The 23268-nt window shown below is 46.2% G+C and overlaps 2 non-coding genes and 1 pseudogene across 2 annotated transcripts; 2 read left to right on the forward strand and 1 right to left on the reverse strand.

Moving 5' to 3' along the window:
• Nucleotides 1–7404: 7404 nt before the first annotated feature.
• Nucleotides 7405–7477, forward strand: TRNAV-CAC. The gene has a single exon. It is a non-coding gene; the product is annotated as a tRNA-Val (tRNA).
• A 366-nt stretch (nt 7478–7843) lies between these two features.
• Nucleotides 7844–7925, reverse strand: TRNAL-AAG. Its single transcript has one exon. It is a non-coding gene; the product is annotated as a tRNA-Leu (tRNA).
• Nucleotides 7926–8615: 690 nt separating this feature from the next.
• LOC104679157 lies at nt 8616–10414 on the forward strand (annotated as a pseudogene).
• Nucleotides 10415–23268: the final 12854 nt, after the last annotated feature.

The raw sequence follows: 23268 nt of genomic DNA on the forward strand, positions 1-23268 counted from the left end.
TGGGAGAAGCTGCTTGAGGAATGGGAGGCCATGAGTTCATGCGTGGAGCTGGAGCTTCAGGGCCTGGAGAAATTGGAGTGGAGATGACAGAGGAAGTATCCATATCATATCCTCGGTTTGCCCAAGAGATGTCTGTGCCACCATGTTGACTGCAGCACTATTCACAATAGCCCAGATATGCGAGCAAAACAAGCGGCCATCAGGGAAGGAGTGGGTGGAGACAATGTAGGGGATGTGCACAACAGAGCACCACTCAGCCTTAAAAAGAAGATAGTCCTGTCACTAGTGACAACACGGACGCCTGGGGGACATGTTAAGTGACATACCGACGACCTCACTCCTATGTGGAGGCTAAAAAGTGTAACTCATAGAAGCAGAGAATAGAATGGTGGTTGCCAGAGGCTGGGTGGTGGGGAGGGGTGGATAAAGGAAGATGGTCAGGATACAAAATTTCAGTTAGACAGGAAGAAAAGATTCAAGAGAGATCTGTCTTTGTAGCCATGGTGGTGGATGATGCCGCCCAGGGAGAGAGCGCGGATGAGAACAGAGGTCAGGCCTGTGTCTGTGGAATTCCAACATTTAAGAAAGGTAGGCCGGGCGCAGTGGCTCACGCCTGTAATCCCAGCACTTTGGGAGGCCGAGGCGGGTGGATCATGAGGTCAGGAGATCGAGACCATCCTGGCGAACACGGTGAAACGCTGTCTCTACTAAAACTACAAAAAATTAGCTGGGTGTGGTGGCAGGTGCCTGTAGTCCCAGCTACTCGGGAGGCTGAGGCAGGAGAATGGCATAAACCCAGGAGGCAGAGCTTGCAGTGAGCCCAGATCGCGCCACTGCACTCCAGCCTGGGCAACAGAGTGAGACTCTGTCTCAAAAAATAAATTAAATAAATAAATAAATAAATAAATAAACAAACAAAAGAAAGGTAGAGGAAGAGGAGAGTCAGACTGAGGCTCAGGAGGTGGAAGGGAACTGGAGGAGGTGTCATAGTTCAGGTCCACTCTGTTGAGGCTTCAGAGAACTGACAAAGGTGGGAACTGAAAAACGCTCGTGGCTTTAGAAGCACAGAGGCCACCTGCGACTGTGGCGAGCGCTGCGCTGCGTCCCGTCCATCCCTCCCTCCGGAGTCATTCATCAGCTGATAAAGGCGTTGCCCCGGCTCTGCCTGGAGCTGGCACTGAGCAGCACTCTCGCCAGCATTCCAGGGGCACAGCGGGACCAAATCAAGCAAGCTCCCTGCCCCAGGGGAGACACAGGCACTGAAAAAAGAAACAAACCATGACGTACATGATCTCAGCTACTGATCAAGGTCAATCCAACATTTGAAAAATCTATCAATGACATTCACTGTATTAACAAACTAAGAAAAGCCATAGGATCATCCCAGCAGTTGCAAAGCAGCATTTGACAAAATGGAATATCCACTGTGATAAAAGCTGTCAGGCAAGGAGAAACAGCAGTGAACTTTCTCAACCCAATAAGGGGCATTAATGAAAATCCTACAGCTAACATCATACTCAATGGTGAAACACAGGGCGCTTTCCCCCAAGATCAGGAGCCAGCCAGGGATGTTGACTCTCGCCACTTCCAGTCAACATAGCACTAGAGGTTCTAGTCAGTGCGATAAGTGAGAAAAAGAAATTAAAGGCATCTAGGTTAGAAAGAAGTAAAATTGTCATTATTCACAAGGACGTGATGTCTATGGAGAAAATCCAATGGAATCTATGAAGAGCTACTAGAACTAATAATACTAGAGCTAACAGATTCCAACGGAAGCTACAAAGAGCTCCTAGAACGCATATTACGTGTGTGTGTGGTGATTTTAGCAAGGTTGCAAGGTACCAGATCAATATGCTAAACTAATTTGTATTTCTGAATACTCCCTGCACTAGGCTGTTCTTGCATTCCTATAAAGAAATACCCGAGGCTGGGTAATTGATAAGAAAAGAGGCTTCATTGGCTCATGGCTCTGTAGCCTGTGCAGGAAGCATTTTGCCAGCATCTGCTTCTGGTGAAGATTCAGGAAGCTTCCAATCACGGCAAAAGACAAAGAGGGAGCAGGCACATCACATGGCGAAAGTGGGAGCAAGAGAGAGCGAGAGGGGAGGTGCCACACACTTTTAAAAACCATATCGGGGAGAACTCATAATTGGGAGGACAGCACCAAGGCCATGGTGCTAAACCATCCATCAGAAATCCATCCTCATGATTCAATAACCTCCCACCAGGCCCCACCTCCAATACTGGGAATTACATTTCAACATGCATTTTGATGAGGACGTAAATACAAACTATATTACCACCCTTAAACAACTGGAAATTGCTTTGTGTTTGAGAAATAAAAGAAACTGCTGAATTCTGTTCTGTAGCTTTGGTTGTACACTTGAGCGAAAATCAAAAGGTTATGTTAATTTCTGAATAATTATAATGATAAAAAATGGTGCAGACACAACCTTCACTTTGCAAGCATTGCAGAGTTAAGTATTTTTGGGGAAATTATAAACGATTAAATCGTTTCCCAACGAGCTCCACCAGCTCATTCTGGGCAGTCCCCAGACATAAGCTTGTGAAAACTCTAGCCAAGCAACTTACCCACAGGAGAAAAAAGACTCCCTGTTTCAAGATGGGCTGTGGTGCTTCTCTCCTTTCTCCTCTTTTTCTTTTATAAACCCTACATTCGCCTGCATTCAAGAAAATCAGCCAACTAATTGGTTTCTATGTGTTTGTGTTCAAGTGAACGTCCACATTCACTTAGCTATGCTGTGTCTCTGAGCTACTCTCTGACTCTGCAACTCTCTCCTTTCCAGTGGTTGCACTGTACTCTGTATTCTTTGGACTGGCTGTGTGTGGGTAAAGGCAAAAAGTGCAGATTGAAAAATCAGTTGGAGTGGTTATTTTGTAACATATGATAATTGAAATGTGGCTGTGTAGGAAAAGGTATCTTATTATTATTATTATTATTATTATTATTTTTGAGATGGAGTCTCACTCTGTCCCCAGGTTGGAGTACAGTGGCATGATCTCAGCTCACTGCAACCTCTACCTTCCAGGTTTAAGTGATCCTCCTGTCTCAGCCTCCCAAGTAGCTGGGATTCCAGCGTGTGCCACCACACGTAGCTAACTTTTGTACTTTTAGTAGAGATGGGGTTTCACCACATTGGCCAGGCTGGTCTCCATCTCCTGACCTCAAGTGAGCTGCCCACCTCAGCCTTCCAAAGTGCTGGGATTACAGGTGTAAGCCAAGGCACCCGGCCTATATCATTTTTAAAGATGCTATACTGAAATATTTAGGGATGAAATTATATAATGATTATATTTATTTTTAAACATTTCAGCAAAAAAAAAAAAAAATACATGTAAAGCTAAATTCACAAGATTTTATTGATTGTGAAATATTGGTGGTTTATAGTTGTTCATCATACTAACATCCATGTGACTGGTATACTAAAAATCTTTTTAAATATTTATTTATTTATTTATTTATTTGGAGACATGGCCTCGCTCTGTCACTCAGGTTGCAGGGCAGTGGTGCGATTACAGCTCACTGCAGCCTTAGACTCCTGGGCTCAAGCAATCCTTCTGCCTCTGCCTCCTAACTAGCTGGGACTACAAGCATGCATCAGCATGCCCAGCTAACTTTTTTTCCTTTTCTTGTAGAGATGGGGTCTTGCTATGTTGCCCAGGCTGGTCTCCAACTCCTGGCCTCAAGTGATTCTCCAGCCTCAGCCTACCAAAGCACTGGGATTGCACAGGGGGGCCACCATGCCTGGCCTATTTGAATTTTTTTAAGGGATAAATAACTTTTATTTAATTTCTAATTTAAGCTATGGTATTTGAGGTCTCTTTGTTATGGCAGTTTATTTTATTTTTATATTTTGTTTGTTTGTGACAGGGTCTCACTCTGTCATCCAGGCTGGAGTGCAGTGGCACCATCTTGGCTCACTGCAACCTCCGCCTCCCAGTCTCCAGAGATCCTCCCACATCAGCCTCCCAGGTAACCCGAGTATCTGGGACCACAGGTGCACACTACCATGCCCAGCCAATTTTTTATGTTTTGTAGAGATGGGTTTTGCTATACTGCCCAGGCTGGTCTTCAACTTGTGAGCTCAAGTCATCTGCCTGCTTTGGCCACCCAAAGTGCTGGGATTGCAAGAGTGAGCCACCATGTCTGGCCTATTTGAAATTTTTAATTGAAAAGCAAAAATGAACAAAAAAATAATTTGGGCCCACAAATACACAGTTATTTGATTTTCACCAAAGGCACTAAAACAATTCAACATGGAAAGGAAAGTCTTTGCAACAAATGGTTCAGAAACAACCATAGGGGAAAGAAATTAACATTAATCCCAACCTCACACCAAAACAAAAAAGTTATATAAAATAGAATTTACACTTAAACATAGAAGCTAAAATTTAAAAGTTTCAGGGAAAAAAAAAACACACACACAGAAGAGTGTCTTTTTTTTTTTTTTTTTTTTTTTTTTTGATGGAGTCCCGCCCTGTCATCCAGGCTGGAGTACGATCTTGGCTCACTGTAACCTCTGCCTTCCAGGTTCAAGCGATTCTCCTGCCTCAGCCTCCCAAGTAGCAGGGATTACAGGCCCAGGCCATCATGCTCAGCTAATTTTTTATTTTTTATTTTTGTACAGATGGGGTCTCACAGAACTCCTGAGTTCCAGGGATCCTCCCTGCCTCAGCTTCCCAAAGTGTTGAAATTATACAGTTTAAACAACTCAGTTCTGTGTGTGTGTGTGTGTGAGAGAGAGAGAGAGAGAGAGAGACAGGGTCTCACTGTGTCATCCAGGCTGGAGTGCAGTGGCGCGAATTTGGCCCAATGAAATCTCCGCCTCCCAGGCTCAAGCGATCCTCCCACCTCAGCCTCCCCAGTAGGGTAACTGGGATTACAGGTGGACTACAAGGTTTTGCCATGTCGCCCACGCTAGTCTCAAACTCCTGAGCTCGGGGGATCCACCCACCTCAGCCTCCCAAAGTGTTGGGATTACAAGCTGAGCCACTATCCAGGCCAGTTCTTTTACTGGGGGTTGGGGGGGTGGGGGGTTGTTTGTTTAATGGACAAAATATTTGAAGAGATACTTCACAAAGGAAGATAAACAAATGGTCCACAAACACATGAAAATGTGCACATCGTCATCCCTCATCAGCTAAATGCAAATTTAAACCATAGGAAAATGCTACATACCCACAAGAACATCTAGAAGTTAAAAAAAAAACAACCAGAACGTTTGGACATTGTTGATGGAGGAAAATAGTACAACCTAGTACAACCACTTTGTGGCAAAAGTTTTTTTTTTTTTTTTTTTTGAGACAAAGTCAGGCTCAGCGACAGGCTGGAGCGCAGTAGCGCGATCTCGGCTCACTGCAACACCCGCCTCCTGGGTTCACACCATTCTCCTGCCTCGGCCTCTCGAATTGCTGCGACCCTGTAGTCCGCCACCACGTCCGGCTAATTTTTTGTATTTTTAGTAGAAACGGGGTTTCACCGTGTTCGCCAGGATGGTCTCGATCTCCTGACTTTGTGATCTGCCCGCCTCGGCCTCCCAAAGTGCTGGGATAACAGGCGTGAGCCACCGCGCTGGGCCAAAAGTTTTTTTTTTTTTTTCCAACTAAACATAGACATCTTCTGCGACCAGAAGTTCTACTCTTAGGCATTTACCAAAAGCATATATCCATGAAGACTTATGCACAAATGTTCGTAGCAGCGTTATCCATAATTGCAAAAAAAAAGAAAAATAAAAAAAACCTGGAGGAAGCCCAAATATCTACCAACAAGAAATGCAGCCTGGGGCCTGGGCAACATGGAGAGAGAGAGAGGGACACTAACGAGAGAGAGAGAGAGAGAGAGAGAGGGAGGGAGGGAGGGAGAGAGAGGGAGAGAGAGGGAGAGAGAGAGAGAGAGAGAGAGAGAGAGAGAGAGAGAGAGAGAGAGAGAGAGAGAGAGAGAGAGAGAGAGAGAGAGAGAGAGAGAGAGAGAGAGAGAGAGAGAGAGAGAGAGAGAGAGAGAGAGAGAGAGAGAGAGAGAGACTAACCTGCAGTTTCAGCTAATCAGGAAGCTGAGGTGGGAACACAGATCCCCTGAGCCCGGGAGGTCAATGCTGCAGGGAGCCTTGATTCTGGGCCCTGCACTCAGGCCTGCGTGACTGGGCGAGAACTGATCTCAGAACAAAAGAAAGAGAGAGAGACAGAAAGAGAAAGAAAAGATAAGAAAAGAAAAAAATAAAAGAAGGAGGGGAAGGAAAGAAGGAAGGACGGAAGGAAGGGAGGGAAGGAGGGAGGGAGGAAGGGAAGGAATTGTGGGATACTATTCCGCAACTAAAAGGAACAAACTTAATCCCAGCTACTCGGGAGGCTGAAGCAGGAGAATCGATTGAACCCGGGAGACAGAGACTGCAGTGAGCAGAGATTGCGCCACTGCCGCTCCAGCCTGCACGACAGAGTAAGACTCCGTCTCCAAAAAAAAAAAGGCAGTGGGGGCGCGGACAAGCTGCCGGTAAACTCAACAATGTAGAGGAATCTCAAAAACATTATGCTGAGTGAATGAAGCCTTACGCCAGAATAAGTGGAAGATAAATCACTATAAACTGGTAATACCTTTCTGGAGAGTAATTTGCTGATGTGTATCTTTAAAAGTTACAGAAATTTGACCCATTAATTCTACTAGATATTTCTCCTAAGGAAATCATTATGATGTTATACAGAGATTGAGCCACAAGGATAATCTTGCAATATTATTTACAGTTGAGAAAAAAAGAAAGAAAAAAAAAACACCTGGTAACAATCCAAATGTCCCACAAGTGGCTGCTTATATAGGTTAGAGCTCTTCCAAACAACAGAACAATGAAAATGGCGTTGTAGAATATTTCCTTTCGCATTTCCACTCCATTTTCTCCAGGCCCGCAAGCTCCAGCTCCACACCCGAGCTCATGGCCTCCCATTCCCCAAGCAGCTTCTTCTGAACGTCCCCCTCTCAGAAAATGGTGCCAGCGCATCCCGGCTGTTCCACCCCCATGCCCACAGTCAACGCCAGACGGTTCCGCTGCCACTGTCACGTCTCTCTGAGGTCCCTCTACACCCTCTCTCGGGACTCCCATGCGCACTGATACTACCACATCCAGCGTGAACACTTCCTTTTCCTGTTTCTTTCTTTGCTCGTTTTGGAGACAGGGTCTTGCTCTGTCTCCCAGGCTGGAATCCAGTGCTGCAATCATAGCTCAGCGCAGTCTCCACCTACTGGGCTCCAGCCATTCTCACGCCTCAGCCTTCCAAGTGCTGAAACGTCCTTTACCAAGCTCAAAGGGACCCACGGAAGCAGCTCAGAATTATCATGAGAAATAAAATACAGCCGTGTGTGCTGACTAATTATGATGGCAAAGACGAGACAAGCGGGTTTCCGTAGTGTAGTGGTTATCACGTTCGCCTCACACGCGAAAGGTCCCCGGTTCGAAACCGGGCGGAAACACTTCCTCCTACTTTTAACCCCATTGCTTCAAATTTATTACACTGAAGACTAGAACACCCCACCGCTATCTCCACCTGGTTAAGGAGAAAAGGCTATCAAGGGTATTTAAACCATTGCCTTTCTGCCTCAATCATTGATTGGCACCTGGGAAGAACTGAACCCACCTCACTTGCTGTGGGCACCAGCCCGACGAACTCCCCACAAAGCCCGTCCCCTGGGTGGATGCACACTGCCAAACGGAATTCCCGATGACGAAGAAGCATGCCCCAGACAGTTTCCCGGGCCCGAGAAAGCGGGGGGGGGGCCAAGGGGAGTTCCTTCTTTTCTAACCCATGAAGGGGCAAAAATGGAGAAATCACAACAAACTGGCAGCGGTGGGATTCGAACCCACGCCTCCGAAGAGACTGGAGCCTTAATCCAGCGCCTTAGACCGCTCGGCCACGCTACCTCCCTTCTGGGGCCGGTCTACACCTTTTCCTTCCTTATACAAGACCCCCAAGGTCCCTGGGCCAACAAGGTGTTGGGGCGAATCCACAGGGCATCGCAGAACCACCGCCTTCCAGCAGGATTCGCTGGGCCAGAGGCACTGGCTGGGAAACGGCTCGACCAGCGCCCTGGAAGAAAAGATTCGCGAAGCGCAGGCCTCGGGATATGCTTTGGGGGCCACTCAGAAAGTCACCCACATTGGCCCTCTTCGGGGAGCCGGGGTGAGAGGAGGGGAAGCCTCCTACATTCTCACTTTAAAGAAAGATAAAAATAAATAAACCAGGGCAGACCCCGTCAGTTTGGCGGCCGCGTATTCCTGCAGCTGCGGCGCCGCACTCCACAGGCAGCTGCGCAGAGGACGCGCCTCCGGGGAGAGCCACCGCCGGTCCGTCCTTCCGTCCGCGGCCCAGTCCGCGGGAGCTCGGCGCCGGCTCTGCCCGGATCCGCCCTGGCCCGGGGCTCCCGCCCACCGTCCAGTCCGCCCCGCGGACCCCGATCAGCCTCGCCACGCACGGCCCCGCCAGGCTCAGTTCTGGACTCGCGCTTCCACCGCCCCCGCCTGGCTCCCAGTTTCTTTCCGTCTCCCGCGGAACCCACCTAGTCCGAGCTAATCTCCGCCAGCTCTTCTCCCCATCCCGCTACGCCCCGTGCTATGCTCTCCCACTTCTTGCCTCGCCCGCGGCTTGGGGAGGGGACTGAAGGGGACCGGAGAGGAGGGGACCCCAGGGCCGAAGCGCTCCGGGGGACGGAGGTCTACCCGGTTTTCCAGCCGCTGCCCCGGCGGGAGTTCCGCGGGTCCCACGCGGCCACCTCGAGCCCCGCGCCGTCAGCGCGGACTTCATGAGCAACCCTGAGCCCGCTGGAGGACAGCGAGGACTTCCACTGACGCTGGGACGCCGCCCCCGGGGGCTGTGCGGGGACCTCCAGGGCCCGAGGCGGGCGGCCTGCACTCCTCGCTGCCGCAGCACCCATACGGGACCCCGCCACCGCCGGGCCGCTCTCGGGGCAGCAGCGCAGGAGCAGCTCGTCCCATCGCAACGCGTGGCGCAACCTGTCCCACGCCGACCTCAGCACCAGGCAGTCCAGAGCTCGACGGAGAAGCGGCTCGCGCTGTGGCAGATCTGCGAATGGATGGTCAAGAGCGTGCCCTGCTTCAAGGATGAGGGCGACAGCAACAGCTCGGCCGGCTGCAGTAATTCACTTCCTCATCTTCTGTTCCTACACAGCAAGTTGACTGGCGCGCAGAACGAAGGAACTGGAAAAAGTGTTCAGTGGATGCTGGATCCAGAGGGCTGCAAGGGTGGGAGATGTCTTAAGACAAGAGCTGCATCCATGGACAGCAACAGCAAATGCATTCAGAGCCTAAGCCGAGCTGCCACGAAAAAAGCACACCTGCAGTCTAGCCATGGGGAATGCCGGAGACAGCCCTGGACCCCAATTTTCCAAATGGTCTGAAAGCCCTGGCTCTCACAGCAATGATGACTTTGATAGCTGGAGTATATTTCGCCCTGGAACTAGCTCAATTGCTAGTACTATTACTGGGAGACTTTCACCCATTATAGCCTAAGGAGACGGTCTTGGAAATGGGGATGTGCATTCTGCAGGGTACCCGCCATCTGCGGCAAAGATGCCCGTACTTCACCCAGTCTGACACAAGCAATCCTGAAACATGGAAAATTTTTGGGTGATCTCAATCTTATCTCGTCACCAACATCATTAACTGTGTCTACCCAGTTGGCACCTGGCACCATGATGCAGCAGATGCCATGCTACTCATTTGTGCCACCAAACACCAGTCTGAATTCAACCAGCCAGACTACAAAAAATAGATGTAGGGCAGGTCTTCCATGAGCCCTTTGCCCCAGATGCCTATGCAAACGCTCCAGGACCACAAATCAAGTTATGGAGCTGTGAGTCCACGTCTAACTGTGCAGCAGGACTCCTGGAGGACTTGCTGACTTCTGACTCTCCTCCCTATGACATTGTGACACCAGCAAATCCTGGGGTAGCCCAACACAACAGCCAGGTTCTGGGCCAGAATATCATGATGGGCCTTAATTCAGCCATGTCAGCCTATGGCAGCCAAGCATCTGGATACAAAATGAGGCATGCCAGCTCCCAAATCCACCCTGGGCATGCTCAGCAGACTGCAGTTTATGGCTGTGCCCCGTCTCACATGGGAAAGACCACGCCCCACACGTCAGGTGTGCACCACCTGATCCCAGTGAAGACACCTTTACTAGTTCCTCTGCCCCACCCCATGCAGATGAGTGCCCTGGGCGCTACTCCTCAGTGAGCCGCTGCAGTGTCTATGGCAGAATGAGCCTCCTCCACCCGGAGAGGCTCCCAAGTGACTTGGACCGCATATTCATTGAGCACTTGCACTGTGACATGGAATCCATCGTTCTGAATGACCACATGGATGGAGACACATTGGATTTTTCAGCTTGACAATGTTTTGCCTCAGCCAAAGCTCCTCACACAGTGTCAATGACAAGGACACATAGCTGCGTGTGAAGCTAAGAACTGGTGAGCACGCTACACTTAAAAGTACTTCATCAGCCAGGCACGGTGGCTCCTGCCTGTAATTCCAGCACTTTGGGAGGCTGAGGCAGGCGGATCATGAGGTCAGGAGATCCAGACCAACCTGGTCATCATGGTGAAACCCTGTCTCTACAAAAAATACAGAAATTGCTTGGGTGTGGTGGTACGCGCCTGTAATCCCAGGTACTCTGGAGGCTGAGGCAGGAGAATCTCTTGAACCTGGGAACCGGAGATTGCACCACTGCACTCCAGCCTGGCAACAGAGCGAGACTCCGTCTCAAATTAAAAAAATAATAATAATAATTCAGATTGTCTGACAGCAGAAACTGAGAGAAGCAGTCCAAAGATGTCCTTCACCAATTTCCTTTTAGTTTTCTTGGTTAAAAAAAAATCATAATCTCCCTTTTTCCTTTCATGAGACTTGGCACCAAAGACATTTTTCCTGTGCAGGATGTTTGCCGGATGCATGCAGGTTATGTGCTGCTGTAGATAATAACCGAGCCATTGGAAATTTCATTATGATGAAGTGCCAAACTCCCTACACCATATAACTGCAGCAAAGACTTTCAGGTCCTGGTGTGCTTTAACTTTTGTATATAATACAAGCAGTAAATACAAATTGTGTGTGGTTTTAGATTTTTAAAATATCCATTTGGTTTAAGGAAAGTTTATGCTGTTGTTGTAATACGGTGCTGGTCTCGTCTTAATAAGTTACTTTTTTTTTTTTTTCACACTACCTGTTTTCTGCAGAACTGACAGATCACAAAGAACCGAATCTGCATTTTGCACCTCCACTGAACAACTTTGGACCTGTTCACGTTGTCACAGAATTCACATGAGAACCAAGTAGCCTGTTATCAATCTCCTCAATTAATGGACTTGTCAGACTTTCATAGTTATATGCAGAAGATTAAAGCTGGACCCATTTCTTGCACAATACACAAAAATCAACTCAGGATGGATTAAAGACTTAAATGTAAAACCCAAAACTATAAAAACCCTGGAATACAACCTAGGCAACGTCATCCTGGACATAGGGATGAGCCAAGATTTCATGACAAGACACTAAAAGCAATCGCGACAAAAGCAAAAATTGCCTAGTGGGATCTAATTAAACTAAAGAGCTTCTGTGCAGCAAAAGAAACTATCAACAGAGTAAGCAGACAACCTACAGAATGAGAGAAAATATTTGCAAATTATGCATCTGACAAAGGTTTAATATCCAGCATCTATAAGGAAGTTAAACAAATTTACAAGAGAAAAGCATACAACCCTATTAAAAGTGGGCAAGGACATGAACAAACATTTCTCAAAAGAAGACATACATGTGGCCAACAAGCAAATGAGAAAAAGCCCATCACTGATCATTAAAGAAATGCAAATCAAAACCACAATGAGATACTATCTGAAACCAGTCAGAATGGTGATTATTAAAAAGACAAAAATAATGGATGGTGGCGAGGTTGTAAAGAAAAGTTAACACTTATACACTGTTGGTGGGAGTGTAAACAAGTTCAACCGCTGTGGAAGACAGTGTGATTCCTCAAAGAGCTAAAAGCAGAACTATCCTTCAATCCATTGCAGCACAACTCACAATGGCAAAGACATGGAATCAACCTAAATGCCCATCAATGACAGATTGGATAAAGAAAACGTGGTACATATACACCATGGAATACTATGCAGCCATAAAAAAAGGATCAGATCATGTTTTTGGCGGGAACATGGATGGAGCTGGAGGCTATTATCCTTAGCAAACTAACGCGAGAACGGAAAACTAAATACCGCATGTTCTCACTTATAATTGAGAGCTAAATGGTAAGAAGCAAACAGCAGACTCTGAGGTTTACTTGAAGGTGGAGAGTGGGAGGAGGGAGAGGAGCAGAAAAGATAGCTATTGAGTACTGGGCTTAATACCTGGGTGATGAAATAATCTATATGACAAACCCCTGTGACATGAGTTTACCTATGTTAAAAAAAAAAAAAAAGCCCTGACATGCACCCCAAACCTAAAATAAATGTGAAAAAATATTAATATAAGGATACATTGTTTCTGTAATATAGATATATGGAATATATTTAGGCAATCGATATGTTACTTGGAAAGTTCTGATCTGACAAACTGATGAAGTCTAAATTAATGAGCAAATGTTGCATCCCGGTGAGCAGTAAATCAGCGGAACATCGTAGGAGGACAAGGGCACTTACAACGGAAACCATTCTCCAAACTTACTACTTGGACTGTTCAGCTGCTGCATAGATGCTTCCAAAACCCCAGCCACCCACCTGAAAATTCTTACATTCAGCCCCTAAGAGTTCTAATTTATAACTAATTTTAAACGACACATTCCATTTGGCTTTAGTTTGGGAATAATCATTCAGTAAAAACTGCAGTATGGTTTATGGGAACAAACGAGCCTGGTTTATGGGAACAAACCAGCCTGGCATTATACTTGGACTCTCATTGAGGTAGGCACAGCCGGGCAGTGTGACCAGAGATGGCCATGCCCTCCTGCATTCTGCCTCCACAGTTTAGTGACAGTGCGGTTCCACCTTCCTGTTCCCATACTCTCTGAGAAGCACCTGATGATGCTGATGTACTTACAGACACGAGACCAATCTTTGCTATAATTGTTTCAAGCCATAAATGTACGTAAATTATGAAACAGACAACAGACAATAGACTGTGAACATGTATTGATTTTCCCACCTTTTTTGTTTTGTTTTCTTTTGTTTTTGTTTTAGCTTAACTTGAGCATACACTGGGAATTTCCCAATTAAAAAATAATAATAATAACCTAGTTTGGCAGAGGCACCAATCCTTTCAGAAACGTCTCTCAGTAACCACACTGGCAGGGTCTCCAGAGCCTCCTTCCATGGCACAGCTGCCAGAGGTTCCCCCTTTAAATGAGACTTGCTCAAGGGACCCCATTTGGAGAGAACCTTCATCAAAACACGCTTGCTTGCACACTGTACAGAAATTTATTTTTCTGATTAGAAAAATTCATATTTAAAAAAATAACAAAATTCAGGGTATTCTATAGAAATAAAACCTGAAAAAGCCAACAGGGATAACCATCCATATTTGGTGAGCAAATCTCCAGTTTGTTTCCTGTTGAGCTTTCCCTGAGCCAATATGTCTACGTCCTTAGTTGTGATTTTACTGTAGATAAACACTTAAATTATACTTTTACGACTTTGATTCTGTGTCATGAAATTGGGTAGTTTTTTTGTTGTTGAATTGTAGGAGGATTTTTAAAACTATATTCTAGATATTAGTCAATTATCAGGCATGTGATTTGCTAACAGTTTCTTGCATTATGTGGGTTGCCTTTTTACCCTGTTGATAGTATCCTGTGATGTATCAGTTTGTTAAATGTTTTAATCATGAGAAGGTGTTGAATTTTGTCCAATACTTTTTTTGCATCAATTGAGTTAATCATGTAGTTTCCCACCCTCCCTTTATTCTGTTAATAAGGAGGATTTTTTTTCTCAATGCTGTTTTTGTATTTGTAGTAGACATGGGGTTTCACCATGTTGGCCAGGCTGGTCTTGAACTCCTGACCTCAAGCCATCTGCCTGCCTCAGCCTCCCAAAGTGTTGGGATTACAGGCGTGAGCCACCGTGCCTGGCCAGAGGCCCCTTTCCTTGAGGCCAGTGGTGCACAGTGTTTCTGGAACTCCACCTTCTTTTAAAGGGCTCACCTGATTAAGTCAGGGCCACCCAGGATAATTTTTCTTTTGATTAATCAAAATCAACTGACCAGGAACCTCAATCACAGCTGCACAATCTGTTGTTCCATAAAATGTGGCATGGTTGTGGGAGTGACATGCCATCACGTTCACTCAGAGGCAGGTGGCCTACAGCGCGTGTGCACCGGGTGGGAATCTTGGGGCCCACGTTTGAGTTCTCCCTATGACAGTTACAGGCCTGAAACCAAATATGACAGAGTCTCCCAGCAAAACAGGCTTTCCAACTTCCTTACGTGTCTTCGTTTTTGTAACTTGTTGAAAGAAGCTCCTGGGATGGGATGATAGGGGTCCTGTCCTTCCTCCTTGCTGTGTGGCCGTGCTGGCTTCCTGTGTCCACTTGACACCCTCAGGCTAGGTGGGCACGCCAGTTGTGTTGCACCAGGGTGACTGGGAGACAGGCTGCCTCTACCAGCGCTCAGCCCCAGAGGTGCTCCTGGCGCAGGTGCCAGGCTCTGTTCTGTTCCTCCAGCCTGCTCTTTCAGTTCCTGAGGATTTCCTATTTGTATGTTTAGACACTAAAAGTTTCTATTAACATGTGGTCACTATGGAAAATTTAGACACACCTAAGAAGAAAAATTAACATAAATGAACTTAAAGAAGATGAAAAGCACTCTCAACCATGTCATGCGTGTTGATATTTTGTTTGAACTTTGGAGACTCTTTTCATAGATACTTTATTTGTCTTATTTTTATTTTTTATTTTTTTGAGGTAGGGGTCTATGCTATTTTGCCCAAACTGGCCTCGAATACCTGGGCTTAAGCTATCCTCACGCCTCGGCCTCCTGCATAGCTGGGATTACAGGGGTGCGCCGCCCTACTCAGCTATAGGAGCTATGTTTTAATAAGAATATTTGCATTATGTTTTGTAACTTACCTTTTCAAAAACACTCAGCTTGGCTAGAAAGATTCTATAGTAAAAAGAAAAAAAAATTCAATAAATGTGCTTTAATGCCAATGAGTTCATTTCTACATCTTTTTCTTTTTCAATTTTACGAAGTTGTAAACAAAGAGCGATAGGCCACGCGGGGGTAGGGGAAAGGTCGCCCTTCAGAACGCCACCAATGGGCCCTATGACCGTGGTTTTTTTTTTTTTTTTTTTTTGGTAACCGTTCACAGCTCCCTCTAGGAACCTTCAGACGCTGTAAAAGGAGTGCAGTTGTCCGCGAGTCTTTCCAAATTCTTGGGTCGCTGCCGCACACGTGACCACTTGGGGGCGCTCAGGACTCCACCGCCGCAGGGCTCTGGGCCCGGCAGATGCGCGATGCAGGCTTGGCGCTGTGCAGATCGCGCTGCCCAGGGTCCGTCGCCCCGGGATCTCCGCGCTAAGGTCTTGAAGCTGCAGGCGCAGCGGAGCCCCGGCCCAGGGCTGCAGGAGGAGCGGGGACCTGGGCCCGCCGGGAACCTCAGGCTGGTCCCCGAGGAGCGAGGGTAGCCTTAGCACGCGCCTTGCCTCCCTGTGTCCCACGACCAGCCCCGGGGCAGGACGCTCTCAGTGGGGAGAAAAAAACAGCGCACACCATTTTTGTTTCATTGTTTGGACGAACTCTAGATTATAGTAGTCCGAGAGGGCGGACTGCTTGAGCCCAGGAGTTTGAGACCAGCTTGAGAAACATGGTGAGACCCCGACTCTATCTATCTATCTATCTATCTATCTATCTATCTATCTATCTATCTATCTATCTATCTACCTATCTATCTATCTATCTATCATCTATCTATCTATTTATTATAATTTTTAATAAACAAGAGAGACACTTGCCACGGGTAACAGAAGACCAGGAAAAAGCCAGAAGGTGAGTGTGGAGTCCCAGCATCCACTGTCCTGAGAGCCTGAGGGCCTCCTGCAGGAACTGCACCGACCCAGGGACCGGGCACTTTGCACTCTTTCCCCGACACCGCGGGCGGATGTGTGCACAGACTTAAAGCCTCTAAACCCTCTTTTAGTGGATACTGTGGATGATTTCCCATCTTAGTGCACACTCTTTCATAAAACACCCGCTCACTTACATGAAGGTGTTTTTAGTTAAGCTGGTAGCACAGTCATGCCCGCCTCATGCAAGTCACTCAGCGGACTTAGTCTCTGCCTCAGGCTCTACCTAGTCTGCCACTTGACCTAATTCTAGGCCACAGTCAGAAGGAACCTCTTGCTGTTGGCGCCATCTCCTGCCTGTAGGCGGAGGCGAAGGCCAAGCCCCGAGAAGGCCAGAAGATTCCCATTCCTACCGGGCGGGGATAACAGGAGGTCTGTGAACCTGGGTGGGAAGAAATAGCAGATCTCATACTTTTCCTAACCACGAACTGAAATAGGGTCTTCCATTCTGAAAGGAGGCTACAAACCACAGTGGAATTGACAGGACCTTCATTGCTAGTGGAAATCACAGATGCGGCTGAGGCGGGAAGATCACAGGAGCCCCAGAGGTGGAGGCTTCAGTGAGCCAAGGTTGTGCCTCTGCGCTCCAGCCTGGACAGCAGAGGCAGACTCTGTCTCAGAAACAAACAAAACACAAAGAAATCACAGATCCTTTCACATCACATATCAAATCATAGTTCTTTTAAAACCAAACACTGCCTGTTCTCACTCGTAAATGGGCGTTCAGCAATGAGAATACACGGACACAGGGAGGGGACTGTCACACACGGGTGCCTGTCAGGGGAGTAGGGGGAAAAGGGAGGGAGAGCATTAGGACAAACGCCTAATGCATGCAGAGCTTAAAACCTAGATGATGAGTTGATGGGTGCAGCAAACCACCATGGCACATACATACCTACATAAGAAACCTATACATTCTGCACATGTATCCCAGAATTTAAAGTAAAATGTTTAAAAAAAGAATACCACTTATGCTCATTAGTACTTAAAAAACATGATAATTGGCCTGACGGTGGTTCACCATTGTAATTCCAGCACTTTGGAAGGATGAGGTAGGTGCATCACTTGAGGCCAGGAGTTTGAGACCAGCCTGGGCAACAAAACAAGACCCTGTCTCTACAAAAACTAGAAAAAATTAACCAGGCATGACAGCATGCACCTGTATTCTCAGCTACTTGGGAGGCTGAGGTGGGAGGATTGCTTGTGCCCAGGAGGTCTAGGCTGCAGTGAGCTGTAATCACACCACTGCACTCCAGCCCAGGCAACACAGCAACACTCTGTCTCGAAAAAAAAAATGGTAATAAAAAATAAATAAAAGCATTATTCTAGGCCGGGTGCAGTGGCTTACGCCTGTAATCCCAGCACTTTGGGAGGCTAAGGCAGGCTTACCACGAAGTCACGCGTTCGAGACCAGCCTGGCCAATATGGTGAAACCCCTTCTCTACTAAAAATACAAAAAATTAACCAGGTGTGGTGGCACACGCCTGTAGTCCCAGCTACTCGGGAGGCTGAGGCAGAAGCCAGGAGGCAGAACTCAGGAGGCAGAGGTTGCAGTGAGCCAAGATCAAGCTGCCGCACTCCAGCCTAGGCAAGAGTGAGACTCCATCTCAAGGAAGAAAAAAAAAAAAAGCATTACTCTAAGAAGGAGTTCATAACTTTTACCAGACTGGTGGTCCATGGCCACCATATTCAAAAGTCTTCAGATACTTGCAAATAGTGCAAAAGAGTTTTGAATCAGCTCATGGTTTTCTGAAAGTCACTCCTTTACCAATTACCCAATTTAAAAAATGGGCAAAGGACTTGAATAGACATTTCTGCAAAGAACATATAGAAGTGGGATATGCATGTGAAAAGATGCTCAACATCACCGATCATTAGGGAAATGCAAATCAAATCCACAAGAAGATACCACTTCACATCCGTTAAGAAGGGGATTTTCCAAAAAACAGAAAACAACCACGTGTTGGTGAGAATGTGGACAAATTGGAACCCTTGTGAATTGCTGATAAGAATGGAAAATGATACAGCCACGGTAGAAAATGGTATTGTGGGTCCTCGAAACATTAAACGGAATTACCATATGATCCAGAAATTCCACCTCTGGGTATAAACACAAAAGGATTAAAAGCAGGGAGTGGAAAAGACATTTGTACAGCAGTGTTCATAGCAGCATTATTCACAACAGCCAAAAGGTAAAAACAACCAAAATGTCCATTGAAGAAAGAGTAGATAAACAAAATGTGGTCTATACAGGTAATGGGCTATTATTCCACCTTAAAAAGGGATGAAGTCCTGATACATGCTACAATATGGATGAACCTATAGTACCTTGCACTAAGTGAAATAAGCCAGACACGAAACAGCAAATATGGTGTGATTCCACTTATGAGGAATAGTATGGTCAGATTCACAGAGAGAGAAGAACAAGAGTTACTGGGGCTGGGTGAGGAAGGAACAGGAAGTTATTGTTTAATGACTATACTGTTTCAGTATGGGATGATTAAAACGTTGAGGCTAGTGGGATGGATTGCACAAGAATGTGAATGTACTTAATGCCACTGACATGTACACTTTAAACTGTTGAAATGGCAAATTTTATGTTACGTATATTTTGTTACAATTTCTAAAAAAATAAAAAAGAAAGAAAGAAAAAACAATCCATTTAGAAAATGGGCAAAAATTATGAAGAGACATTTCATAGAGGAGGAAATAAAGGTAGCAAATAAGTACATAAGATGTTCAATAGCACCAACCATTTGGGAAATGCAAATTAAGATGGAGGGGAAATATCACTGTATACCTATGATAACAGCTAAAACTGAAAAAACAGCCAGGCGTAGTCATTCAAGCCTGTAGTCCCAGCCATCCCATAGGCTGAGGTGGGAGGATTGTTTGAGCCCAGGAGTTCGAGACCAGGTTGGAAAGCACAGGGAGACCCTCCCCTTATCCCTGCCCCAGCAGTCCCCCTACTCCTCACCCCTACTGCCCCCTGCCCGTGTCTAAAAACAATGTGATAACATCAGTGCTAGCGAGAGTGCAGAGAAACCAAATCTCATGCAAGGCTGGTGGAAATGTGAAACGATGCAGCCACTCTGGAAAACAGTTTGGTCGTTTCTTCAGAAACTAAAATTCCACGTAGCCTATGACCTAGCAATTGCATTCAACCATTTACCCCAGTGAAATGCAACAGAATGACCAAACTGGAAACAATGCAAACTTTCAACGGGTGAATGTGTAAAGGAACTGTGGTATATTTATAGCTTGAAATGCTACTCGTCAATAGAAAGGAATGAACTACTGTATTGATACAACTGGGATGGATCCTAAGGGAATTGTGCTAAATGAAAATAAAAGCCAGGCTCTAGGGGCCACATCCCGTGATCATTCCATTTATGTAACATTCTTGACATAACAAATTTGTAGAGACAGAGAACAGAGTAGTGGTTGTCAGGGGTTAGGGACTGGAGGACAAGGGAGGTTGGACAGGTTGTGTGTGGCGTTGTGAGGATGGAACAGTTCTGGTTCTTGATTGTGGTGATAGTCACAGGAAACTACACATGTGATAAAATTGCTACATAGAGAACCACACACACAGAAATAATGCATGTGTAACTGGAGAAGTCCCAGTAAGCTCTGTGGTTTGTACCATTATCAATTTCTTGGTTTCTTTACTGTGCTATAATTAAGCAAGATGTCATCATTGAGGAGGGCAGGTACATGGGATGTCCCTTTAATTTTCTTTTGGTTTTTGCTTTTTGAGACAGAGTCTTTCTCTGTCACCCAGGCTAGAGTGCAGTTTCATGACCTCAGCTTACTGCAATCTCTGTCTCCTGGGTTCAGCGATTCTCATGCCTCAGCCTCCAGAGTAGCTAGGATTACGGGCACACACCACCACGCCCAGGTAATTTTTTGTATTTTTAGGAGAGACGGCATTTTGCCATGTTGGCCAGGCTGATCTCCAAGCCCTGATCTCAAGTAATTCACCCACCTCGGCCTCACAAAGTGCTGGGATTACAGGCATGAGCCATCATGCCCAGCCCCTTTAATTTTCTTTGCAACTTTCTGTGAATCTAAAATTGTTTCAAAATAAAAAGATGATTTGCTTTTTTAAAGTTTTAAAGATCCCAGATTCCAAACTGGTGTGCTCTTGGAAGAAGTTAATATTCCTCTTTGGTGAGATGGGACGATGCTAGGAGCCCTCCTAATGATAGGGACTGTGGCCCACTCAAATCTGTGGTTTTACAGACTCATTTCCTAGTCCACACTGGGGAGCTCACTGTGGGGTGGAGGGGGTAGTGACTGAGTGGAAGGTCATGTTATAAAAACACTCGGCTGAGACCACCTCTGCATGCTCACGAGGCCTGTAAAACACACACGGGCTTAGGAGCAAGCAGCTGTACAGTCTTGAGATGCGCACTGTACTCTTTACCATAATGAATGAAATATCTGCACTGGGATGCAGCAATGATCCCAGTTTATTTCACTCCAGCACTGTTTATCCTCCCCTATGGAATCTCCCAAAGTTAGGGTCCCCAAAATAGAAATCAGGCTGCTTTCATCTTCTGGAATTTGAACTAGACATTCATATGAGGTCTGGGAAGATTTCATGACACAGAATCAAAGTTGTGAAAGTGTAAATGTTTATCTATAGTAAAATCACAACTGAGGATATAGACATATTGGCTCAGGGAAAACTCAACAGAAAACAAAGGAGATTTGCACCCTAAATATGGATGTTTACCTCTGAGTTGTGGGGTTTTAGGGTGTTTTTTATTTTGATAGATTTTCCTAGATTTTACTATTTTTAAAAAATGCATTTTTCTAATCAGGAAAAAAAAAAGTTTCCTGTACAGTGTGTGAGCAAGCACGTTCTGATGAAGGTTCTCTCCAAAGAGGGTCCCTTGAGCAAATGTGGTTTAAAGGTGGAAAGCTCCAGCAGCAGCACTGAGGGAAGCAGACCTTGGAGATCCAGGCCAGTGTGGTTACCGGGAGACGTTTCTGAAAGTATAGGTGCCACTCCCAAACTCGGTTAGGATTTTTAATAGGGAAATTCTCAGGGCATGCTCAAGTTAAGCAAAAATAAAAAATAAAAAGGGGGTGCTCAGAGAATGGATATGCAGATTTTCCCTCTCCTTTTTTTCTTTATGAAACCAATATATGCTAACAGTTTGTTGTCTTTTTCATAATTTATGTACACTTATGGCTTGAAACAATTATAGCGAAGATTGTTCTCGTGTCTGTAAGTACATCCATCATCAGGAGCTCCTCAGAGAGTACGGGAACAGGAACTGGAATTGCATTGTTACTAAACTGTGGTGGCAGAATGCAGGAGGGCAGGACCATCCCTGGCCACACGGCCAGGCTGTGCCCACCTCAAGGAGAGGCCAACTGTAATGCCAGGATTGTTCGTTCCCATAAACCACACTGCAGTTTTCACTGAATGATTACTCTCAGTCTAGACCCACAAAATGAACTTCTCATTTAAATTATTTATAAATTGGCTCAGTGTGCTGGCTCACACCTGTAATCCCAGCACTTTGGGAAGCCGAGGTGGGTGGATCATTTGAGGCCACGAGTTTGAGACCAGCCTAGCCAACATAGCGAAACCCCGTGTCTGCTAAAAATACAAAAAATTAGGTAGGTGTAATCCCAGCTACTCTGGAGGCTGAGGCAGGAGAATCACTTGAATCCGGGAGGCAGAGGTTGCACTGAGCCATGATAGATACAATTGGTATCTACTGCTTATATACAAAACTAGACAGCACACCAGGATCTGCGTCTTTTCTGCAGTTAACTCTGTTGTGAGTCTGGCACTTTATTGTAAAGCAATTTCCAATGGCTCAGTCCTTATCTATGACAGCACATAACCTGCACATCCAGCAAACATCTTGTACAGGAAAAACGTCTTTGCTGCCGAGTTTGATAAAAGGAAAAAATGGAGGTTATTATTTAAAAAGAAAGAAAGGAAGGAAGGAAGAAAGGAAGAAAGAGAGAGAAAGAAAGAAAGAAAACAAAAGAAGAAGAGGAGGAGGAGGAGACGGAGGGAGAGAGAGAGAAACGAAGGAAGGAAGGAGGGAAGGAAGGAAGGGAGGGAGGGAAGAAGGAGCTGGCCGTGGTGGCTCATGCCTGTAATCCCAGCACTTTGGGAGGCTGAGGCAGGCGGGTCACCAGGTCAGGAGTTCAAAACCAGCCTGACCAATATGGTGAAACGCCGTCTCAACTAAAAATACAAAAATTCGCCAGGCGTGGTGGCATATACCTGTAATCCCAGGTACTAGAGAGGCTGAGGCAGGAGAATCACTTGAACTCAGGAGGCGGAGGTTGGAGTGAGCCGAGATGGAGCCACTGCACTCTAGCCTGAAGGACAGAGTGAGACTCCATCAAGAAAGAGAGGAAGAGAGAGAGACAGAGAAGAAAGAAAGAAAGAAAGAAAGAAAGAAAGAAAGAAAGAAAGAAAGAAAGAAAGAAAGAAAGAAAGAAAGAAAGAAAGAAGAAGGAAGGAAGGAAGGAAGGAAGGAAGGAAGGAAGGAAGGAAGGAAGGAAGGAAGGAAGGAAGGAAGGAAGGAAGGAAGGAGAGAGAGAGAGAGAGAGATAGAAAGGAAGGAAGGAAGGATGGAAGGAAGGAAGGAAGGATGGAAGGAAGGAAGGAAGGAAGGAAGGAAGGAAGGAAGGAAGGAAGGAAGGAAGGAAGGAAAAAGAAAGGGAGAAAAGTAAAAGGGAATTGGTGATGGCAATCTTTGGACTGTTTCAGTTCCTGCTATCAGACAATCTGAAGTACTTTTATTATTGCTGTTATTATTTATTTATTTATTTTGAGACCGAGTCTCGCTCTGTCCTCCAGGCTGGAGTGCAGGGGCGCGATCTCAGCTCACTGCAAGCTCCACCTCCTGGGTTCACGCCATTCTCCTGCCTCAGCCTCTGAGTAGCTGGGACTACAGGCGCCACCACCTCGCCCAGCTAATTTTTTTGTATTTTTAGTAGAGACGGGGTTTCACCGTGTTAGCCAGGATGGTCTGGATCTCCTGACCTCGTGATCTGCCTGCCTTGGCCTCCCGAAGTGCTGGGATTACAGGCGTGAGCCACCGCGCTTGGCCAATCTGAAGTACTTTTAAGCGTAGCCTGCTCACTAATTCTCAGCC

This window comes from Rhinopithecus roxellana, chromosome 3 (genome assembly GCF_007565055.1).
Source record: "Rhinopithecus roxellana isolate Shanxi Qingling chromosome 3, ASM756505v1, whole genome shotgun sequence".
Lineage (NCBI taxonomy): Eukaryota > Metazoa > Chordata > Mammalia > Primates > Cercopithecidae > Rhinopithecus > Rhinopithecus roxellana.